We start from the raw sequence: 19,841 nt of genomic DNA, 5'->3' as shown, positions 1-19,841 counted from the left end.
CAAAGCCTGTCAGTTGGTTTGTCTCTTTTGTGTAACGTTCAATCTGGTCAATCATGTTGGAATTCACAGCTGAGGAAGTCCAGACAAGCCCAAGTAAATGTTAACACGGCAAATTCTTTATTATTTCTTTCCATAAGCCTGATTCCCTTTCATGGTTTGCTGCTGAAGTGTAGAAGTACATCCAGCCATAAGAGAAAAAGATCCATCTTTCAGCATCAGGAGATTAAAGAAATAGAGTGAGATAACGTTTTGCAAACCTGAAAGGATTTGAAAATCCCTCTCCTGCTATTTCTGGAAAAAAGTCAATTGCAGGGCAAGATTATCTTCATTAATAGTGTGAGAATGAGTGTTGGCTGTGGGTTTTGTTTAACCTGAAAAGCAGTATTCAGCAGCTGGGTTTCCACATCTAAAATAATATCCGGAGAATCAAAAATTCTTTGCCACACATGAAATCATCCTTTGGTTGTGTAATGGAGCTCAGCAGTGCAATGTGCAGGAGAGCAGGATAACCTTTTAACATCCCCACAATCCCCAGGGACTGGCATGTTGCTGATTAACAGATGCTTGATGATTTGAAGTTCCCCAACTTAAAGCTTTGTATGTATTGCACAAGTCACTGGTTTTATTAAGAGCTTAGGAAACATAATTTTTTGCTTTCATCCTATTTTTCAGATGTGGCATGATGTAAGTGACTGCTCTGAAGTGAAAGCAACTGTTCAGAGAGAGAGGGAGCTGAAGCAGTGTTGTGGGAACTGCTCTGCAGGGCCTTGCCCATGGTGCCCTGCCTGTGATGAAACACCTTCCTCAGGTGTGTGGGGGGCTCAGCTCAGCTCAGCAGCAGAAAGCAGGAGCAAACACCCCTTTCCAAAACAAAATCACACCTCTGTCCTTAGGCATTCACAGAGCCACGGAATGGGGTGGTTGGAAGGGGCTGTGGAGGTCACCCAGTCCACCCTCCCTGCTCAGGGATGGGGTTTGGCATGTCTGCAGGGCAGAGTGGTTACCTGGGGTTTGTGTTCACTGGTTCCAGCTGGGCTTGGAGCTGGGACTCAATGTGTAACCTCTGCTTCTTTGTCCTCACTGATATTGGCTCTAGGGAGAAACATTCATTTCTGTGCTAAAGACAAGGCTGCAGGTAACTCAATTTACCAAATCACAGTGGTTCAGTGGCAAAATTAAGAAAAGGGCCCAGAAACTGCCAGAGAAACCCCTCAAAAAGATTGAACCTTCTCTTGAGACCATGTAAGGAATTTTTCCCACTGACCCTTTGGATTCAGCAGGTCTTTCTGGAGGACTTTCATTCATGTCTGGAAGGCAGCTCTTATCTGCTCTCCTCCTGAAGGCATCCAGCCTTTGGTTGATAACTGCCCCCCTGCCACAGGAGCTGCATGGAGAGCCAGGACTGTGTGCAGGAAGAAGGTCTAATTAACAAAATCTCCACTCCAAAAGTCTGCTATTTTCAGGGCACTCCTCACTTGCCAAGCTGTGCTAATGTTAGCAGTGCATGGCAAGAGGAGCTTTAAAACTAGTGCTGGAAAAATCCCAAACCCTGTCCCTGAACAAAATGCCACCAGCTCCCAAAAGACTTGTTTGACAGACAGAGAGCCCTGTAGCTGTCAGCTCTCCATGCCTTTGGGGCCCTGCTTATTATTTTTAAATACTTTATTTCTCTGGTGGTTCTTCTAGCAGTGTTGCCTGTACAAGCAACACATAAGGGTCTTAGCAGAACTGTCTGTAATTTTTGATATAAATAGGATAACTCTAACTTCTGTTGTTGTTATAAAGATAATAATAATCTGCATTTTATTTACATTTTTCATCAACAGAAGAGGTGCATCTTGGAAGAAAGGTGTGTTGCTGCTCCCAGCAAGGTGAGCAGAGAGGGGCTGGGGCCTTTTCCAAAGCAGCAGAGAGGTGAAAGAATTGAGAAGCAAGCAGAGGCAGAACAAGGGCTGCAGCACAGCCCTGCCCTCCCCAGTCTCGTCACTCACGCTCAAATCTGTGACATTTCATGTGCAAAGGGCAAATAAATACAGGAAAATTATGTGGAGATGGAAGACCAGGGAGGTGTGGAGAACAAAGGGTTGGGTGAGTGAAGGTTTTGTGGAGAGAATCACTGGCTGGGGCTGCTTGACAGAATTATACTTCATTACTGCCGCTTCACAGCCTTGATTTTCATATTTATTTGTGACTCTTCTTTTTTAAACCATGGGCTCTTTTGACATGAGAGTCATGCTGTGTAAAGCACTATTGATTAGAGTTTCTAATTTCATGCCATTACAGCATGACCATTGGGGAATGAAATGTATTTTATTTTTTCCACCACAGCTATGCCAGCAGTGTTTGGGACGCAGCCATGGCACAGACTGTCAGCAGCAGGCATTTTCAGCTCAAGATCTTTGCTGTTTGAGCCAAAAGGCGAATTTGCCCAAGGTCTAAGCCTCAGCTCAGTGTGTTTTTCCTGGAATTAAAACACATCAGTAACAAAGTGTATTTTGAGGCCAGAGGTTTCCAAAAGGATGGCTGACTTGGGGATTTTACATTTTTCGGTCAGGGCTGCAGAAGACCATTCCCCCCCCATTTCCCCCTATTTTTAGTCATACCCTTTGTCTTTCCACAGCCTCTGGTTTGGTGCTCAAAAAAGTGAAGGAAATTGCTAAAGGCGTGGGACCACAGCATCTGATGTGATCATGTAATGTACATAATCCCCATTAGGCACAAGCTGCAAGAAGGAATTGACTGTAAACCTGAGGAAGACCTGGACCAGCCTTATTTAAAATGGTTTTCTCCTCTCACCTGCCAGATTTAGACCCTTCTGGAATTTCCTAAGGAAAGGGTTCATGGTCAGGGGAGTTGGTGCATTAATGGCATCTCATCCTATTGGTGCTGTCTGGGGGCATCTTTCCCTTTCCTCTTTCTCCTGGTATCCTCCAAAACCCTTGGGCTTTTTTGTCTGGCCCCAAAAAAAATCTCTAAGATCTTTCTTCTAGCAAAAAATCACCTTTTTCTTTTTTTTTTCCCTCAAAGGCTTGTGTGAGGTAAAGATAAACTGAACCTAACTCTGTGGCTGAGCTTGGCTGCAATGGGTTTCCCTCATGCTGTAACTAACTTGTCTTGTGTTCCCCCCTGCTTTGGTCTTTGAGCAGTGGATGTGCACTGTCCTTAACTCATGAAGCTTCCCAGCAGTGCAGAAGAGCTCTGATGGAGTGGCCATGGATGTGTGAACCCCTTAAGGATGGCCAGATGAGAGCAGAGTGGATGCTTGACATCTGGCAAAGGGGAACCAGCCGAGAAAGTTCTCTGACTTCTGATTTTTTGCAGGAGCTCCTGACACCCACCAGTGGGTGATGAATTAGTGCAGCACAGCTGGAGCTGCTCATGGGCTGCAGATGTGGATCCCAGATCTCTTCCTACATGTACTGGAGCACTGGAGGTTTTGTGGCCAGTTTTGGGTTTCCTTTGCAAAAAGACATCAGTGTATTGGGACAAGAATGAGAAAAACTGGAGTCTTAAGGAGGGAAGGAACAAATCTTAGTGGTGTTGATGGCCTTCAGAGGAGGGTGTGCAAAAGGCAGAGTCAGACTGTGCTTGGAGATGCAGTGACAGGGCAAGGAGCAACAGGCACAAATTGCAGTGTAGGAAGTTCTTATGAGATTTAACATCACAAGTGTCCACCCTGAGGATGGGCACTTGGGTTTCAGTGTAAGCCAGCCCAGTGAGCTTGATGCCTCAGGTTTTAACTTTCATATTTTTCACATTCTGTGCTGCTTTAGTGTGTGGGTCTGGGCTTCCTATTAAGGAATGGTGAGCTCTCCTCACAGAGTAGGGAGACAAAACAATTCCTTCTATAGCTGGGGACCAAGGACAATGATCCAGATCTCAAGCCCAAGAGCATAAACAGCATGGACTGAGGAGAGAAAAACAAGAAGGATGGGACTTCATGGTCTAAAGCTGAAATTGGACAATTAACTCCAATATACAAATGGAGCAGACCTTATAAAAATGTGAGATTGTGTGACCAAGCTCTCTTTTTCTTCCATCATGGAGCCATCTGGTCAGAACCACAACTGTGGCTCCAGTACTGCTGGGGTGTGGCCTTTGAGGGCCCTTCAATAAAGATCCACTTTATTCCTCTTTACTCCGTCTAGTCTCTGCTCCAGGTCCTTAAGGCATCAAGCTCCACACCTCCCTGCTGCCTGCAGACTCCTCCAGGCCTCTGCTGGCCTGCTGGCATTTATAGACATTTCTAAATATCAGGGAAGTATTGCTGGGAGAGGGAACTGTGCAGTGAATGACACTGACTTGCAGCAGCAGAAGGAAGAAGGTGGTTGAGAGCTGGATCGTGGTGACCATGCCAGTGCTCTCCTGAGGAGTGAAGTGAAGCTTCCTGTGGGAACAGAGCCCTTTCCAGGAGATGAAATGAACTTCTTCAGCATTAGCCCTGAGTAAACACCGGTCCAGCTCATAAAACATCCTGGAGTGCAGAACTGTTTACAGATTTTATTTGTCTTGAGCCTTGTGCTTTGTGAGATCAGAGGTGTTTTTATTACCCAGCTTTGTTCAATATCATTCCAGAAACAAATGCCATGTGGGTGTTTACCATAATGAGGGAATACATTACAGCCTGAGAGGATAGCAGTGTCTAATAGAAATATACTTCTTCAGCACCTGAGGGCCAGTCCCAGGGAAGGGCTTTTCCTTGTTTCTTTTTACCCTTTTTACTCTGATTTTTACTCTCCCTGCAGCAGGATGCTCCCCACACACAGGACAAAGAGGCAGAACTGAGGCTTCCCTCCCTGGTGAAGGGCTTTGGTTTTTGGGGAGCAGTTCCTGGTAATGAGCTTTGGTTTTTGGGGAGCAGTTCCTCACAGAGCATTAGAGCCCTGGCTGGAGGGGCAGCAGCAGCAGTGCACACCCAGCCACCTTGTGCTGTACAGAACATGGAACTAGGTCAGCTTCTGGTACTGGAATTTAACTTTTGATTTTCCAGGGAAGATGCAGGCAGTTTGTCCTTATAGGATGTTATAAAGGCATTTCAAGAATATTATATGGTCTGCTGATGCTACTGAGAACCTCTTAAAAACTTAATTGCCTGTGACACCAAATGGGAAGGGAGTTGTTCCTTGAAAGATCCTGTGTTTTGAAACTACACAGCCAGTTCTAAATACTTTCAAATGACACATACATCTTTCCTCCTGCTGACAATTAGAGTAATAGTTGAATGCAGGATAAGGGAGACTGCCTGAAATGTTTCAGCACTGTTTTCTTGTTTTTTTCACAATGCAAAAAGACAGTGGCATTCTTGGTCTATGACTAAACACAAGATGAGGAGACAGACAGATGTCAATGACAAAGTGACTCTAAAAGCCTGGGATCATCTCTGCTCCCATACCCAGTTCTCTTTGCACTCCTTCCTTGTCAGCTGTTCACAGTCTGCTGATGTTTTAATGAGAAAGGAGGAAAAACACCCCAGAACCAAAGCCTGTTACCCATGCTTTGGAAGAAAATGGGCTTCAACAGGCACAGCTTCTGTAGAAGAGAGATCCTGGAGCTGTGAAAATGTCACTGGAGCCCAGGTGGTTTTGGCTGAGTGATGCCTCCCAGTCTGGCTCCTGGCAAGTGCCACAGACCCTTGGTTCCTGCTGCAGGTCTGCTGCTCACAGGGGTGACAGAGAGGGGTCTCCTCACATCACTTACTCATTGCACTGACTGACCAACACCTCTGTTAACTCTGGGGAACAGGAGACCTCGACAGTTTCAGCCTGATCACTTTTATTTTGGCCATGATATTTAGCACACAGGACCTGGCTGGAGCTAGCACAGGTGTCTGCTCTCATTGTGTTTGTCCATTAAGGACCTGTTTCCATCTAATTTCCCTGTGTGGCCCATGACACACAATAGTATGAGACAGCAATACCCACTGTAACATGATGTGACATCTGAAACCTCAAAGGACACACAGACACAGGCTCCTGCTGACTGAACTGTGGATGTGCTTCCTTTGCACCTGTTCTGAAAGCAGGATAAAATGGCTGTGATCTATAGCTTTAGCAATTTCTTTTTTTAGCATATAAGCATCTCAGGGTTCTTGTTTTTTGGGGCTTTTTTTTTGTGGACAGGCAGATCTGCAAAGCACAGCAGATGTCTCAGACTTCAAGATACAAGGGAACATTTCTCCTCGGTCCTCAGATGAAATGGACTGGGCTTTGCTCCAGAAAAGAGAAACGATTAATCCATCACTGAGCATGAACTTAAATGAGCTAATATTGGGTATTTTAGTTCTGATGTATGTGCTAAATGAAGTAATCATTCAGGGTGTAAAAGTAGTGTCTTTGGGAAAATGTTATAAAACACCATGGCTGAGGCACGTGGGGCTGCATGGAGCTGGAGCAGGCCCTGGCACGGCCACTGCTCACACAGAGCTGAGCCCAAACTGCAGGAACCACAGACTCCTGGGATGGTCTGCATTGAAAAGCACCCTTAAAGCTCATCTTGTTTCCCCCTGCCATGGGCATGAACACTTTCCACTGTCCCAGGCTGCTCCAAGCCCAAATGTACCAGCCTGGCCTTGGGCACTGCCAGGGATCCAGCGGCAGCCACAGCTGCTCTGGGCACCCTGTGCCAGGGCCTGCCCACCCTCACCATCAGAGGAAGATGAGTGCACCAGGACTGAGCCCCACAAGGCTGCTGGGAGTATCCTCTGGGCATACAGTGAGTAAATATTGCTTACAGGAGAGTTTCCAAAAGCAGTGCCAGTGTCTGGGCTCATTCTGCCTGCTCCAGCTCCTGCCTCTGCAGCCTTGAGCTGAGGGTGCCTCTGCCTTGTGCTGTACATGCCTCCTCCCATTATCTTCCAGCCTGGATTCTTTGCTCCTCAAGTACCACTAACCACAATTATACCCTTGAGCAAGGGACAGCAATTGATATTTCATCATGAGGATTTTTCACCCTGACTTTTATACCCACCTGGAGTGAACAAACCATTACAAGTTTCATCCAATTATGTGAAGTGCAGTTGGACACAGGGTCTGAGCACAGTCTCTGTTCAGTGGGAGTGAGGGACAATCCTTTTTCAGCTCGAGGCACCATCATTCATTAAAACATCATTTGCCTCTCACCAGTGAAGCCAAAGCACAAATCTATGGATGTCATGATGAGGTGTGCTAATGAAAGATAGGCAGAGCAGGATTAACAAAAGGGTCCTCTGCACACTGTTCCTGCCTCTTACTACTTTGTGCAGTCCCCATCCTTTATGATCCCCTAGAAACATTTCAAGGGGTGCTGGAATTGAGGCTCACAAATCCAATTAATAGCTGGTGTGGCGTGTGCCCAGAATTGCCATGCACCACTTACAGAAACTCCTGAGTGCAGCAGAGGAGAAAAAGGAAAGGACTGGGGACACTGGCGTGTAAATGAGCCTCTGATCCATCCCATCCTGTTCTTGCTCTGGGCTAAGAAAATCTTTCATAATTAGTTTATCACCTTTGTTCTCATGAGCTGGTTTGGCCACCTCTGCCCTTTCAAAGAGACCAGTTAGGATCTTATTTTTACTGGAGTTACCTGGCTGATGTGCCAGAGGCAAAGTGGGAAGAAGAGCCCACTTGTTTCCCAGGGTGCCAGCTCCCTGGGCTCAGGCATGCAGGGCTCACTGCTGCTGAGGGAATCATCCCTCCTGCAGCAAGCACTGGAGAGGTGATGGCACTGCCCTCCATGGCAGGGGAGGAAAGGCAGAGTGAAAGCTTGTCTTGAGCTAATCAAGGTGCCAGTGGGATTCAACAGTGTCTTCATGACACATTGCTTCTTGGATGGTAGTCTGAGGGCTGAACCTGACATTTTGTCCTTCTACATATCAGACCTTTCATGACCTTTGAAACTGCCTGAGTGTGAGCAGCTCAAATATTTCCTGAGTGTAAAGGGAAGATGTTTCAGAGCTGATAAATTTTGCAATGTATCTGCAGTTACACATCTTTGTAAGGGCAGAGAGAAGGAACTGCTTTGACCAGCAGAGCTCTACATGCATGCACTTAAACTATGTGTCACTCCAGAAAACAGACCATGACTGCGATACAGCACAGCAATACTGGTAGGAAGATGTTCTTGTCAGCACCATGATTCAGTCATGGGGGTAAAGCTGAGGTGTCTCCAAAACCCTGAAAGCCAGTGCACAGAGCTGGGCTGGACTGAACAAATGCCACCTACAAGTTCTCCCTGAAACACCAGAAAAGCACAATGCTGGCAGTTTCTAGAACCAGCCTTCAGAATTCCCTCCACTCATGGTGGAGCAGAGACTTATAGCAAAGAGACTGATTTTGTGTTTTTGCCAGCACTTCACATCTAATTCTGTCAGTAGTAAAGCTTTTGTTAGTATAGAAATGTCATAAAAATTCACATTTGAAATCACTTTGCTGTGCCCCATAAGTTACTTGTAGCAGGGAATGGTCAAGGCCCATGGTCCTCACAGAGTACTGGAGAAGAGCTGAACCAGTTTGTGTTTTTAAATCCAGCTCCCAATGTGGCAGCAGAGAGTCTGGGAGGGAAAGTCTCCATTCCTGTACCATATCAGTCCGGGCACACCTGTGGGGTATCCACATTCTCTGAACAGAGAGAGACACAATTCTCTCTCCCAGGATCCTCCTGGGAAAGGCATTGAGAAACCTCAGCGAAGAAATAAAAACAATTCTTATCTCTACTTGCTGTTCCTGTTGTTTGGCACATGTGCAATGTGTTTTGGAGATTGTTTACCCAAAGTGATTTGTTAATTGAACACCAGTGAAGGTTGTTTTGTTTCCTTGGCCAGCTGGGTCAAAGCTGTGTTCTGGCTGTCTCAGACAGTCACGGGTTTTCCTTTAGTATCTTTGTAGTATAGTATTCTTTAGTACGTCATTTAGTATAGTATTAGTGCAATATAGTATAGCTTAATAAAGCAATTGTTCAGCATTCTGAATCACGGAGTCAGAGCACATTATTCCCTGGCTGGGGGGTTGCCTGTTTCTACAATACACCTGGAGCATGTGGACACGTGTGGCAGGTCCTGCTGCCTGTCCTCCTGCCCAGGGTTGGGATTTGCGAAAGGGAAAGGGAAAGGGAAGGGAAGGGAAGGGAAGGGAAGGGAAGAGCAGCCCCACATTTGCTCATAGGGAGCAGCTGAGTGAGGATCTGATGGAACAGGCACAGTGACATTAACCCACAGCCTCTGCAAACTCCTGGCCATGCTGGTGTCCTCCCTGCCTTGTGTGGGTATAGTCTAGAAATACATTCCTTAAATTTAGCTTATCCTTGCAATTTCTGCTTCCCAGAGAACAACCACTACCTGTGGCACTGGAGACCCAAAGTGCAGCTGTGAATCAGCTGCTTTAATAACTCATCTGCACAATCCTGCACAATACACCCTGGGGGGAGTGAACCAGGTGCCTGAATACATGGGGGAATCTTATTTCTACTTATCTTCTGCTTTTATCCAATTATCTGGATTTTTACCAGCTATAATGTGTTTTTCTTCCCAGCATGCCCAGAAGAAGCACTACACCCAAATGGCCAAAAGAGAATTGCTGTGGAGACAGATGAAGTGACATGACCAAGGTCACCCAAGGGCTGTGTCTGAGAAAAGAGCTGAACCTGGAGTGCTCTCAGCAGGGACTGAGTACAGTAGGCTCTGGATGTACCTGGATGCAATTGAAGAACAAGGATTTCACAGCTGGAAAGGGACCCACTGTAAGTCCTGCCCCACCTCTGAAGCCAGTGAGACTAGCAGCTCAGAAGAACATACTTTCTAATATTTTCTAATAATTTTCTTCTTCCAGGTCATGTGCACAGCTTACTGGTAAAGGCCCAGCATGCCCACAGCTGGGCCAGATGTGCAGCTGATTCCTTCATTTGCCTTCTTGGTTCCTATTCTCATTTGATACATATCAGTCCAGCCCTGCAAAACTGACTTTTCTTTTTTTTTACTACTGCCAGAAATACATTTTGCAATGATTTTTCCATTTCTAGAGTGAGTCAGATTATCATGGTCAGTGTCCCTGTTGTGGTGTCTATGTGAATTAGGGAGGTGGCACGAGGCTGAAGCAGAATGGCACAGCCAGAGCTCAGCCACCAGCACCAGAACCTTTGAGGGTGTTCCTCAGAAGGCACCTCAGGGGTAGGAGCCCAAGCAGTTCCTTTCTGAAGGATCCTTTTCTTAAGGATCTTAAGGATCTTGTTCCCATAAGGAGCTCTTCTGGAAAAGCTGAAACTGAACTCAAACCTAAAGTGCAGGAAACAACCACAGGATCCCAGAATGGTTTAGGTTTGAAGGGACCTTAAAGACCACCCAGTTCACCCCCACTATGGGCAGGCACATCTGCCACTAACCAGGTTACTCAAACATTTCACCTTGTTTCAAACACTGTTAGAGTAAACTCTCTTTGGCCAAAATCTAGATATACTCCAGAGCTCTAGTAAACCTGGCTGCTGTCACCCTCCTGGAGATGACTTCATTCCACGAGGTTCCTCTGTGCCACAAAAGCAATTGTTTGTGCTGCAGGTGGGAAACATGTATCATCACAGTTGCCTTTTTCCCCACTGCAGAGTAATTAATAGATATTTCTCATGGAAGACAGTCAATTCTCATTACACTGGGCTTTCCCAAATCTGGTTTGTTTGGGCTTTTCCTCAGAAGGGGAATGTCCAAGAGAGACTTTGTGCTAAGGCTGAAGTCTCTGTGTCACAGTGTCTCTTTGGGCTGTGAGAGTGTGAAGGCAGCACTCAGAGGCAAATTGAAGGCAAATTTTATGTTGAGGGAGGCAGCCACAGGTTCAGAACTCTCTGCTGGTGTAAAATTAATGGAGGTTTTGCTGCAAATTTTCCCATGCAGGTCTGTGTCAGCTGCTGTGAGCCAGTGCCAAGGGCTGGGCCAGGAGCATGGCAGAGTGGATGTTGCAAGGCACCAGCTTTTTGTTAATGGAAGATCATGGAATCCTGGAATGGTTTGGGTTGGAAGGGACTTTACAGCTCATCTCATTCCACCCCCTGCCACGGGCAGAGACACCTTCCATTGCCCCAGGTTTCTCCAAGCCCTGTCCAGCCTGGCCTTGGGCACTGCCAGGCATCCAGGGGCAGCCACAGCTGCTCTGGGCACCCTGTGCCAGGGCCTCAGCACCCTCAGCATAAAATCCTTCTTCCTAATATCTAATCCAAATCAACTTGCTGTTAGTCTCAAACCATTACCTTTTGTCCTACCACAACAGGCCCTGATAAAAAGCCTGTCCCATTTTTTCTCCTAGACACCTTTTAGTACTGAACACCACCATAGGCTCTCCCTGGGCGCTTCTCCAGCCCAAGCAATCCCAATTTTCACATCTATGGAATTAGTCTGGCACATTCCCACCAGCATGGGGCCACCAGGGATCACAGTGCCAGCAGCCCTGCCTGCTCCAGTGCTCCCTATAAATTCCTGATCCATCCCCAGCTGCTGGTGTGAGGAAGGGAGGGGAACTCTGCTCCTGCACAGATGCAGCACCAACAGAGCCTTCCAACAGGTTCCTGAGCTCCTTCCTGACTGTTTTACTGTACAATACAGCACTGGAAGTCATTATTGTTACAAAGAATCACTAATTCAATAATGCCACTACCCTGCAGCAATAACAACCACACAATATTAATGTGCTTCCCCCCTTGTATTCATTGCAGAGCACAAAAGCTGCTCAGAATGCAAGAAGACTTGGAGCAAGGGCACCATTAGTGCTGCCATGCATTGCTCACACCCAATCCAAGAGTTGGAAATTATGACTGCAAAGCACATTTTTGAATGCCATTCACAAATACAAAAAAAATTGCTAAAAGTTAAAACTTCAAATAAAAGTAGGAAAGCAGCCTGGCATTTTATGATAACACAGCACTTTATTATTCCTCTTCGATTGTTTGACGTTTATGCCTCTGTTTAGCAAGTCTGTTCATTATCCTTCTCCAATTAACAGAGACTTTTTTCAGATTATTTTTATGAAATTCTCATTTAATTAGCAATACTGTTGAATCTCAAATGGTAGTTTTAAAAATATCCTTCCACTGATCAAGCAGCCAAATTGTCTTTCTGAGATATTTGAAGGATTGTAAACCTTCATTTGTCTGCTAATTATCCCCCCTGCTTAGATGATGGGAATGGGAACACCTGAAAATGAGGGGTTATTCACTGGACACCTTCATTGAGCATGGTGTGGAAAAATACAGATTTCATTTATTAAAACCTTCTCATGGCCTTTTTAAATATAGAGAATGGGATTTATCAGATGATTTTCATAATCCACACAATAGACTGGGAATTAAAATAATAGGACAAATAATAGAAAACAGGTGTGATAGGAGACATCAGGCATTCTACAAGCACAAGGCAAAGTGAGAGGAAATACACTGATAATACAGTAAGGAAAAAAAAAATAAACTGAGCAGTAAAATGTCAGTGAATGGCCCCTCCTGCCATACAGCTGGAGACCATTATGGTATTTAGTAACTCATACACAAACAAGCTTAAAATGCATATTTGCCATATATTGGTGGGTGTATGTAGTTTGGGAGGGGAAAAAAATTCTTTAATCTACCACTGAACCACTTCCACATTTGCAGGGGAACGTGGCAGCTCTCCAGGTTCCTGCTGGTCAGTTCTCCCTGTCACTGCCCCTCTCCTGCCCTTTGGGCTGGGTGGGAACAGGGACTCCTGGCAATGTCCCCCCCTGCCTGCTCCCAGCACCTGGGGATGTTTGTTAGTGGGATAAGAGGAAAATTCAGGTTTTCCCAGCACAGGGCTACAGGGCAAAATACTGAATTTGAACCAGAGGCATAGCATGGTTTGGGCTGGTAGGGAGCTTAAAGTTCATCTAGGTCCAACCCTCTGCCGTGGGCAGGGAAAACATTTTCTGCTCCAGGTGTTAAGCCTCAGTCTAGGGATATGTCCACCATGTCCAACACCAGCACCTGGAATGGGCTCCCTGGCAGGAAAATCCAAGAATTATGGAGCGTGGGGTGGGGTTTGAGGGAAAAAATGGGATTTAGGGGGTGTGGGGTAGGGTTTTTTGGGGAAAAAATGGGATTTATGGACTGTGGGATGAGTTTGGGGTTACCAGGGCACTTCTGCCCATGCCAGAGGTGAGGTTTAGGTGGTGTTGGTTCTGCCACTACAGCTTTGCTGTGCTCCTGCTCTCATTTATATCCCAAGAGTGCTCGGAAGCCCAGAGGTAGGAGGAGGGAGGTGAACACCATTTGTGTGGCCATTTCAGTGGCTGGAATGGACACAGGGCTTGCAGGACCCCACCAGCCATCCTCACCGAGTCTCACAATCTCCAAGAAGAGCTTCCAACCCAGCGTTTGGGGGCCAGGAGAGAAGGCAGGAATGCCTCCATCCAGGCATTGAAGGGGGGCAGTGGAACAGCCTGCTGCTGCCAGAGAGAGGAGAGGATCCCTCGGAGAGTCACGCTGGATCTCCAGCTGCACTAACACATTGTTATGATCTCTATCAGTGCACTTGTAGTGCAGCTGGAGAGTATGTCTGACATTGCCTCCAGTGACCTTTTCAATAGTCCAAGTGCTGCAGAGCTGGTCTTTCAAGAGGAATTCAAATCGAATTTACTCAGGCAGAAAGGATTGGCCTGAGGATAGCCCTGCTACTCACTTCGCATTTCTCCTTGTCATTCTCATGGAAATTGCAGTTCTTTGAGCATGGTGCCTCTTCCTACCAGCTGCAAATGTCTCCCTGCAAACAACAGGGACAGCCAGGGCTCTGGGGGAGGGTTTAGGCAGTACCACTGCTGTGACAGGTGAAATAAATGGGCAGGAGATCTTCCTCCTTTTTAATGCCTTTATTAAAAAGAATCAGCTCAGGTGGGGAGAAATCGACGGGTCGCGCCCACGCCGCCGCTGCTCCCAGGCGTGGCACGGAGAAGGAGGGTGATGGAGCTTTGTCTGCTGGTCTGCAGGCAGAGCTGGGGATTCCGTCCTCATGGGAGATTAGGAGATTCCACCTTTTTAGTCTAATACCCTGGGTCGTCTCTTTAATCAACATCTTTTGAGGTTAGGGTGAGAAGCAAAAAGGGTCCAAGCAGGCACTGGACTACGCTCCCATTCTCAGACATCACCTAGGTCCCCTAGTTCTATGTTGGCTCGTAATTCTTAGGGGTTTCCCTGGAAAACTGCAAAATTCGGGGCGCAATGCATTTCTCATCTGCATACCAGCTCTGATGTAACTCCCATTCTCCTGGTACCTGCAGGGTCCCTGGCAAGCATCAGGGGGACAATGGTTAATCAGCAACCATTAACAGGTAACTGAAGAAGAACTCCTAACAATGAAGCGAACTTAACAGCACTGGACTAACTTGTTTTTAACTCTGCAACCTAAAAAAAAAATAGATAACTTTTTATTCATAACAACAGGCATTGCAGGGTTGCTGGTGGCAGTCACAGTTCTGAGGGAGGGTTTTGGCAGTGCCAGTGCTGTGACAGGTACTACAGGGTTTCTGGTGGCAGTCACAGTTCTGAGGGAGGGTTTGGGCAGTGCCAGTGCCGTTTCAGGCACTGCAGAGCTGCTGGAGGCAGCAGGAGAATGCAGGTGAGAACTGGAGCACAAGCTGTTGAAAGGTGAGGATGTGACCTCGTGAGCTGGCACACCAAATGAGCTGCTGCATGCTAGGCACCACCATCGTATTACAAAATGCAGTGCATTGCCATGGGATGGAATAGCTGAGATCTGGATAAACTTCAGGCTCAGGGAGAGAAATTCATGGGAGAGAAATTCACTGAGCTCTGCAAGGTGAAACAGCCAAGGAGCAACATCTGGAGCTAGCACTAATGGCCCTGGGGTGGTCTCTGCCCTTCTTGGGGCAAAGTCTGTGTGTTTGGGAGGGGGAAATGTTGGTGTTTTCATGTGCTTTCCTAGCACAGCATGATTATTTCATACATTTGTCTGAGGTGCTTTAAAATGTAATTTCTTTGATTAATTTGGTGTCTATATTTTCACTGTTTTGTTCACTCCAATTTATGACAAAATTGAACAAAGTGGGTAACAAAATATAGCCCTGTCAGGCTCCTGTCTTCATGGATATAAAGAAAAATGTGAAACTGTCAGGCACACAAATGTGCCAAACCCTAAGGAAAATTATTACATTCTGCTTGACATTTACTTTAATTTTACAAAATTCTGTAATACCATTATAAATAATAATAATAAAAAGCAGCATGGAAATATTTTTAAGTGTATTTATTTTCATTTGCTAGCTTGGTGATTTATGGGTTTGTTTTATTTTCTTTTTTTCTCCCCTCTCTGCATCAAAAGAGAGAATGAGCACCTTGAGCTCAAGTGCTGCCTGTGGGTATCCAAGGAAATGTGCCTGCAAGAAGGGGGAAAAGTAACAAAAAAGCAAATCTCTGCAAGGCTGTTGTTGAGCCCCTGTAAAGCTCTCAGGAAGGGACAGGTCACTGGATCAGGTGCAAATGCCAATCCAACCAAGTTGGTTTGTAGCAGCTGAGGGTCTAAAGGGGGGCTGGTCCAGCACTGCTGTGTGGGAATGGGACACAGACACCCCAAGTACTTTGGGAAGTGAGCCGTCTAATAATTTCCTTTTCTAATGAAAGTAGATCAAGAGTTGAGAAAAAAGGCACAAGAGGGTGGAAGCCAGCAACCCTCAGCTTTCAAGAATGGGATGAGCAAAGGTGCTCTGAAAAATTAGACACGGGTATTTTAAAAATATACATGGGTGATGCTGAGGGCCTAATCCTGCTCTTCCTGCTGATGTGAGCACCCCATTCTACCTTCCCTGGAGACCAGGCTGGCTCCTTAGGCCACCCCAGCCTTGAAGTTCCTATGCAGAAGTACAGATGCTGAGGGCTGCAGCAGTTTTTAATCGAGAGGCAGGTGTTCTCTCTGGCTCTTTGGGGGAACTCAAAAGGCCATCAGCTCACATCACTCTCAACTCTCTTCTGAAAATCCTGTTCTCTTCCCCTCCAAGGCTCAAAGTAGAGTCACACACCCCAAAGGAAATGGGAGAAGAAAACCACTTCAAGACATCAAGGTGATGCCTGTTCCTCTGACAGCTGAAGGCAAAGAAAAGTGTATGAAAATAATTGATGGGATATAGCAAACAGGGCTGGCATCATTTACATACTGAACTGACAGCATGTGCCATTCACAGGCCCTTCCACTGTAAATAATGCCATATAGTGACACAGAAAAGTCTTATTTATCTCAGAAGTTAAAAAGGCACCATCTGAATGGACAGCCAGCTTCTGGGCTCTCCAAGAAAATGTTTATATAGGAGAGGCTGCATTAGATAATGAACTATAACCTGGCTGATATGGGCAAGGCTCTGTTAGCCAGTGAACTCCAGGGATTCCCAGCCCATCTTCATGATCCCTGTGCTCACCCAGGGGCTGATGCATTGCTGGGACACAGCTCTAACACACTGAATCTGAAAACCTCAAAGGGTTCTGAGTGGTCAATAATTGTTACCTTTTCCCCTTGTCATCCCCACAGCCTCTCATTTCCAAGGTGTTTGGGTTTCCTTTAGAGCCTCCAGCTGTCTGCATTTGGGGCTGAGTGCTCCAGCTGCTCCCCACTGCCCTCCCTGCTGCTCTCAGGGAACCACCTGGTCTGGTTACAGGGAGCTCAGTTTAAGTAGCTTGCTTGGGTAATCTGCCTTATTTTGGCAAGAGAGGGCTAGAAAGTGTTCTCTGGGTTGGGATATCCCTGGGGCTGTGACCTTTACAGCTGAGAAGGTCCTTGCACAGATTCCACCCACCTGTACCTGATGGGGAGGTGCACCTTGGCCATGACATTGCACGGGAATGTGTCCCAGCATTGGTCCTCTGTGGAAACCCAGGGCACTGGGAATATTGCTCTGTCTGCTCTGAGGTGCCCTGACCCCCAGGGGAGCACTGACTTTGACCCTCATTCATGGAGAAAGTTTCCTACACTTCAAGATAGACTAGAATCCACCAAAGTGTGAAATGGATTATAGAGAGTAGTGTAGGTGTATCACTTGGTGAGAAATTTAGGTTTTGGGATTTTTAGTATGTTGTGGATGGGAGCAAGATGAAGCAAGATGAAGGTCCTGGGTTTCTTCTTCATGCTGCTTCTTCTTCCTTCTTCTTCATGGGTTTGCGTGGCATTTTGTAATTGGGCAGAAAAGTCCACATTGCAGCTCTGTGTGATCAGTTATTGGGTTAAAAGGGAAAATAATCTAGGTGTCAGTTCTTAATTGGATAGTTTAGTCTTAAAAGACCTTGTAACAAGAGATTGTTGGCCATTTTGTGCCTTGCTAATGAAAGGCTGCCAAACTCATTGTCATGAGACTGTTTTATTGATAAGAAACAATAAACACCTGAGTCCCAACATGAACTACAGTCCCAAGTGCCTTCAATCCAGACCTAGAGAAACCAACAGTCCTCTAAGCCCTGTGTAAGCCCTGATGTCCTTGCATTGCTCAGCTGGTGGGAACAGGCTTTGTGAGGGATGGGATGCTGTTAGAGGAAAAGGCTTTCCTGTTGGGTGAGAGGTTTTGGTGAGCCAGACTCTTCCAGATTGTAAGGTTTAATTTGTTTTCATCTGTAAAGGATTGCTGCTGTTGGGAACTAAACCCTGGGGAAGCAGCAAGGCTCTGTCATCCCAAACAAGTCAGGAAGCTCCTTCCTGGTGTTTGCACAGCACCCCTGTCCTGCTGGTTCAGTGGGCAGCAGTGAGCCCTCCGTGCTGTGCTCCCCTGAGCAGAGCTGCTCCTGTGTGCAAACCCCAACCACCTCCTCTCCTCGTGGCCACCTCGGCCCCTCGGGGCTGTGCTCTGCCAGCCAGCAGGTCTCCACTCAACCTCTGCTTTATAAAGCCCTTCTGGGAAGTGAAATGTGCTGCCTGCTCAGGAAAAGGCGTTATAATGGGCAGGTAGCTATGGGGGAAGATGGATCACTGAGTCAGAAATCAATCGAGAGCTTGTGATGGCATCATAAATCAGGGGATGCTGAGCGTTAAAGAAACCCAACACTTGATTTATAACTTGGCACAAGCCATTTGTCGCCAGCCAAGATTTTCAAAAAGAGAAACATTTTCGTAAGCTTAATTTAACATTATTTTTTTCCACTGTGCTAAGTGTTTCTGTAGGGTTTATTTTTCCTCCCGCAGATAAAACTCAATTTGCAGATAAAAACAGCCAAATGACATCTGAAAATTTTGTTTCCCTTTGAAATTCTCGTTGGGTTTGTGCCCTCTTTCCCCTAATTCATGGTCATTCTTCTCTCAGCCTAGATTTGTCCCTGATGTCTTTTAATATTGAGTCTCACTGGGAGCTGGAGGCTTTTGCTGGTAGATGGCTGGTGCAAATCCAGCTCATGCTGCTGAGAATTATCAGTTAATCACTGCTCTGCTGCTGATGTGGAGCTCATTTTGGTGTCAGCAGCAGGTGGGCAGCTGCCTCACCTACACCTGCCCTGTCAGCTGTGTGGCTGGGTGGCTGCAGGAGGGCTGAACACTCAGTGGGTTGTGGTAAATCAGGATTCACCCTGAACTGCAGTGGCTCAGGAGGGGCACTTTGTGCTGGAGCCTGCAGTGCCTGATGCATCAGAGTGGCTTTTCTGTCCCTGCACCTCAACATCTCCTCTCTTATGCTGCCAGGTGATGTGTCATTAATATATATTCATTTTTTAATGAGGAATTAAAGTATTATTCTGGTGTGAAGGGGTTTTTTTAGAATCTACAATAAAGCATCTGTTAATTCTAAGGTGCTCTGAGCATCAGGCTTGATGGACAACGCTGTTTCCAGAGTACTTACCTTTTTTCTGTTATTTTATAATTAATTGGATTTTGGACTTGATTTCTTTGGGTGCCCTAAACCAAGGTGGGGAAGCAGAGAGGAGAGCTGTTCTGCAGTTTTCTGTTTGCCCTGGTGACACTGTTTATATAACATGCACACAGTAGGTGGGCACAGCACCGAGCCTGAGTTCCAGAAGTGTTTGGACAATGCCTTCAGCACATAGTGGGATTCTTGGGGATATCTTGGAGATGTACTGAGCTAAGAGTTGAACCTGATGATCCTTGTGGGTCCCTCTCAACTCAGAATAACCTGTGGCTCAGAGGTAATTGTGCTTCTTAATTGGAAGTATTTGTCAGTGCAAAGCACTGTGCACAAGGTCATGGTGGGAGTGTGCTCAGTTTGCAACTTGTCTCAGACACTCACGTGTGGTTCTGGCAAATCTATTCCAGGCCAAAAAAGATAACAAGCAAGAAGAAATTTTAAAAAAGTATGGAACTCAAATATCCTCCATTTACAAATAGTGCCTATGGTCCATTTAGCTTCATATACACAAAGTAATATTGTTCATAGGCAAAAATCCCTTGAGCTTCCTGCAATAGAGAGGATTGGTGTTGCTTGGTTACCAGTGGTATGCTGGCATGCTGAGATAAATCAATACAGCTCCAAATATTAAAGCCTTTAAAATAAAATCAAAGCTGTGTGCACAGTCCCCAGTGCTCCTCTTTACCTTGGAGCCAGCGTGGCACTGGAGCTGTGCAGGAGCCATGGACACAGAGACTGCCCAGGCTGCTGCTCTGCCTTCCACTTCTTTCTTCTTCCACTCCTTGAACAAAAAGTGAGAATAGGCTGAGCCATCCCAAAGGAGAGAGCAGGATGGAGGGGCAGCAGGACTTTGGATGGATGTGGAGGTGAGTTTTATCTGTTCTGCCCATCCCTCCTGTGTGAGCCAGTGTCCAGCCCTGGACAGACACATGGCAGCAGCAGCTCCTCTTCTCTTAGGGGGCCTGGGTGAGGTTTTCCCTGGGCAAGATGCTCTGAGCCAGGCCAGAAAGGAGCACAGAGCCCTGAGCAGAGTCATGGCAT

This window comes from Passer montanus, unplaced genomic scaffold, assembly GCF_014805655.1.
Source record: "Passer montanus isolate IOZ18808 unplaced genomic scaffold, ASM1480565v1 scaffold81, whole genome shotgun sequence".
Classification (NCBI taxonomy): domain Eukaryota; kingdom Metazoa; phylum Chordata; class Aves; order Passeriformes; family Passeridae; genus Passer; species Passer montanus.
This window is presented reverse-complemented; position numbering follows the sequence as displayed.